Here is a 5,184-nt window from a genome sequence, read left to right on the forward strand (position 1 = left end):
AAAAAAAAAAAAAAAAGAAACTTTCTCACACGTTCCTTAGTCAACCAATTTCCTGGCTGGTCTGAGTATAGTGGTGTTTACGGCTAGCTGATCACAACCAGTTACAGATTTTTTTTGTTCCTTCCGCAACCCCACTGCTTCACTTGACTACCTTGTAAAGATAAATAAATAAGGCCAGGCACAGTGGTTCATGCCTGTAATCCCAGCACTTAGGGTGGCCGAGGTGGGTGGATCACCTGAGGTCAGGAATTTGAGACCAGTATGGACAACATGATGAAACCCCGTCTCTAGTAAAAGTACAAAAATTAGCCAGGCATGGTGGCAGGCGCCTGTAATCCCAGCTACTCAGGAGGCTGAGGCAAGAGAAGCTTGAACCTGGGAGGTGGAGGTTGCAGTGAGCCGAGATCACGCCACCGCATTCCAGCCTGGGGGACAAAAGCGAGACTCCGTCTCAACAACAACAACAAAAATAAAATAAAATAAATAATAAAAAACAATCAGCTGGGCTTGGTGGCTCATGCCTGTAATCCCAGCACTTTGGGAGGCCAAGGTGGGCGGATCATAGGAGGTCAGGAGTTCAAGACCAGCCTGATCAACATGGAAAAACCCTGTCTCTACTAAAAATACAAAATTAGCTGGGCATGGTGATGCACGCCTGTAATCCCAGCTACTCTGGAGGTTGAGGCAGGAGAATCGCTTGACCCGGGAGGCGGGGGTTGCAGTGAGCCGAAATTGTGCCATTGCACTCCAGTCTGGGCAACAAGAGCGAAACTCCATCTCAAAAATAAAAATAGCTGGGCGCAGTGGCTCACACCTGTAACTCCAACACTTTGGGGGACTGCGGCGGGTAGTTTACCTGAGGTTGGGAGTTTGAGACCAGCCTGACCAACATGGAGAAACCCCGTCTCTACTAAAAACACAAAAAATTAGCCCAGTGTGATGGTACACGTCTGTAATCTCAGCTACTCTGGAGGCTGAGGCAGGAGAATTGCTTGAACCTGGGAGGTGGAGGTTGCAGAGAGCCAAGATAGCACCACTGCACTCCAGTCTGGGAAACAAGAGCGAAACTCCATCTCAAAAAATAAAAATAAAAAATAACAAGCTCTAAAAGACACAAAAATAATGAAGCACATTTAATGCATGCTCTTTGACACAAAGCTGGGTTTTCAGTACACATCTTTTCCTGCTGGAGACATAAACTATTTCTGCAGGATGACTGGCTAGCCAGTCTATCAAAGTATGAGTACAAGGTCTCTGGTCCCCTACAAACAAATCCTGAGCAAGATCCCTCTTAGTGGGACACATCGTAAACATCATTCAAATGGAAAGAATACCTTTGGCTGTCGTGGTGGCTCATGCCTATAATCTCAGCACTTGGGAAGTTCAAGGGAGGCAGATCAGGAGTTTGAGACCAGCCTAACCAACATGGTGAAAATTAGCTGGTCATGGTGATGCATGCCTGTAATCCCAGCTACTTGGGAAGCCAAGGCAGGAGAATTGCTAGAACTCAGGAGGCGGAAGCTGCAGTGAGCCGTGATCACCGCCACCCACTCCAGCCTGGGCAACAAGAGTGAAACTCCCTCTCAAAAAAGAAAAAAGAAAGAAAGAAAGAAAGAAAGAAAGGGAAACACTTTAGTTTAAGTTAGAAGACATCACCAACAGACACACCAGCCCTATTTCTTGGTTTAAGGGGAAAAGCTCTTGGGTTCAGAGCGAAGCTCTGAGAATCTTAGAGGCCCCATGAAAGGACAAGCCCCTGCATTACTGGTAGTTTCTATGGACACAAGAAGAAAGGACAGGATTGCAATGAAAACTAACCAAGCAGCCCGCAATTCAAGAGGAGGGTGCAGAAGGCCAGGTGGAATAACAGCTGATGACACATCACACACTCGCACAAAGCCTCTGTCATCCAAAGATAGAAAAGGGGTTTTACAAACAGCTATCAATTACCCCAACTTTTTGTGGTGAAAATCAAGGCAGGGATCTGGTAATCATCCTTAAATAAAGCTGCCTTCCTTATGTAGCTTATTCCCACTGTTAGAGGGAGATTTTACAAGAGTATTCTTGACATGCTTTGCAGTTCAAAGGTATCTCTGTGTGCATGATTCCATCTGATGGAGCAAGGGACCGTCTTCCTCTAGTACTGGTATCCAATAACCTCTCTCTCTACATGCCCCAACAAATAACCAAGTGAGGTGGGCTGCTTTGGAATAGCAGCCCCTGGAAGGCAGCAGCAAGCAGGGTTCCAGGTCTACAAGCTCTGACTAGGGTAGAACATCTGGGGACAAAGACTTGATTTCAAACAATAAGGGTCACGGTGATTTAGTGTTGGCACTAGAACAAAATGTAAGACAGATTTCTCCCACTTTCAAAGTTTGCATCCATGATCTCCTCCCCTTTATTTATTTATTTTTAGATGGAGTTTCACTTTGCCTCATGGCCTGGGGTGCAGTGGCACAATCTCAGCTCACTGCAACCTCTGTCTCTGGGGTTCAAATGATCCTCATGCCTTAGCCTCCCCAGTAGCTAGGATTACAGGCATGTACCACCATGCCTAGCTAATTTTTGTAGTTTTTTTTTTTTTTTTTTTTTTTTTTTTTTTGAGACGGAGTTTCACTCATGTTACCCAGGCTGGAGTGCAATGGCGCGATCTCGGCTCACCGCAACCTCCGCCTCCTGGGTTCAGGCAATTCTCCTGCCTCAGCCTCCTGAGTAGCTGGGATTACAGGCACGCACCACCATGCCCAGCTAATTTTTTGTATTTTTAGTAGAGACGGGGTTTCACCATGTTGACCAGGATGGTCTCGATCTCTTGACCTCGTGATCCACCCGCCTCGGCCTCCCAAAGTGCTGGGATTACAGGCTTGAGCCACCGCGCCCGGCCCCCAATTTTTGTAGTTTTAGTAGAGACAGGGTTTCACCATGTTGGCCAGGCTGGTCTCAAACTTCTGACCTCAAATGATCCGTCCGCCTCGGTCTTCCTAAGTGGGAAGACCTACAGGCATGAGCCACCATGTCCAGCCTATTTATTTATTTTTTTAAATTTATTTATTTTTTTAAATAAATAGAAATGAGGTCTTCCTATGTTGCCCAGGCTGGTCTCCAACTCCTGGGCTCAAGTGATCCTCCCACTTCAGCCTCTCAAAGTGCTGAGATTGTAGGCATGAGCCACTGTGCCCGGCCAAATGTTTATTTTTTAGGAATATAATTTTTCTTTCCTAAATGCAACTGGTATTACAATGCTAAGTAGGAAAAAAAAGTCTGTTGCGTATGTTTCTATATTTTAAATCTTTGGGTTTTTTTCCCAATCAGATAAATTTGGTTTTTATTATCTGCTGGATGCTCATACTTGTGCCTGGTTACTTTCTTTCTTTTCACTTTTTTTTGAGACAGAATCTCTCTTTGTCACCAGGCGCCAGGCTGGAGTGCAGTGGTGTGATCTCGGCTCACTGCAACCTCCGCCTCCCGGGTTCAAGCAATTCTCCTGCCTCAGCCTCCTGAGTAGCTGAGATTACAGGGGCACACCACCACACCCAGCTAATTTTTGTAGTTTTTAGTAGAGACGGGTTTCACCATGTTGGCCAGGGTGGGCCAGGTCAATTTCTTGACCTCGTGATCTGCACACCTCAGCCTCCCCAAGTGCTGGGATTACAGGCATGAACCACCTCGCTCAGCCTCTTTTTTTTTTTTTAAGATGGAGTGTTGCCCTGTTGCCCAGGCTGGAGTGCAATGGCCCAATCTCAGCTCACTGCAACCTCCACCTCTGGGGTTCAAGCAAGACAAGATTCCCCTGCCTCAGCCTCCCAAGTAGCTGGGATTACAGACGCACGCCACTACACCCAGCTAATTTTTTGTATCTTTAGTAGAGACAGGGTTTCAAATTGGCCAGGCTGGTCTTGAACTCCTGACCTTGTGATCTGCCCGCCTCGGCCTCTCAAAGTGCTGGGATTATGGGCATGAGCCAATTTCAATAGCAAGATGAATGCAAACTTTAAAGAGGAGAGCAGGAGAACTCTCTCTGACATTTTGTGTTAGTGCCAACATGGAATCACCATTACCCTCACTTGTGGACCACAGATTTTAAAACATCTTTGGCCAAGTTGCTCCTCTGCAACCCTGGAATAGCGTGGTTGTTTATTAAGGACAAAGAAAACAAGGTTGCATGCTGTACCTTCAAGTTAAGCTCAGATTTTTCCCTTCTGGTTTAGAAGCTGGAATGGCATGTTCAAATCGGCTGGGATCTCCAGGGGTGTGTGAGGCAGGCATCTGCTCCCTAAATAAGGCGCCCTCTCCTCTTGCAAGCTCAAGCAGCAATGGAAAGTCAGCCTAATCTCTCCCACTGTGGAAAGGGTATAATGAATGACAAGCTTAGGGTTTATTTTCAGCTTCCACCCACAGTCCATTTACTGTGTGATCCTGAGTAAAACCACTTATCCTGGTTGTCCCACATTTCTGGCTTCCAGAACATGGATATGGTGTTGTTACATCTGCAGGGATGTCTTAAGAGGAAGAGAGGTCAGTGGTAGAAAGCCCTGTGAGGACCCAAAGGGAATGTGTGGGAATTCAAGGGCTTATTACTAGAAAGGCAAATAGATCTGAACTTCAGTTTAATAAAGACATCCAAGGAGTTCTCTCTCTCTCTCTTTTTTTTATAAAGACGGGGTTTCACCGTGTTGGTCAGGCTGGTCTTGAACTCCGGACCTCAAGTGATCCGCCCACCTTGGCCTCCAAAGTGCTTGGATTACAGGTGTGAGCCACGACGCCCGGCCTCTTATTTTTTGAGATGGAGTTTCACTCTCGTTGCCCAGGCTGGAGTGCAGTGGCGCAATCTCAGCTCACTGCAACCTCTGCCTCCTGGGTCCAAGTGATTCTCTTGCCTCAGCCTCCTAAGTATCTGGGATTACAGGCATGCGACACCCTGCCTGGCTAATTTTCGTATTGTTTTTCAGTAGAGATGGGATTTCACCCTGTTGGCCAGGCTGGTCTTGAACTCCTAACCTCAGGAGATCCGCCTGCCTCAGCCTCCCAAAGTGCTGGGATTACAGGTGTGAGCCACTGCACCTGGCCCATGAGCCACTGAGCCCGGCTCCAAGGAGTTCTAAAGTTCACTCACTTCTAAACCATATGTTGCCGGGCGCGGTGGCTCAAGCCTGTAATCCCAGCTACTTGGGAAGCCAAGGCAGG

This window comes from Cebus imitator, unplaced genomic scaffold (genome assembly GCF_001604975.1).
Source record: "Cebus imitator isolate Cc_AM_T3 unplaced genomic scaffold, Cebus_imitator-1.0 Scaffold93, whole genome shotgun sequence".
Taxonomy (NCBI): Eukaryota; Metazoa; Chordata; class Mammalia; order Primates; family Cebidae; genus Cebus; species Cebus imitator.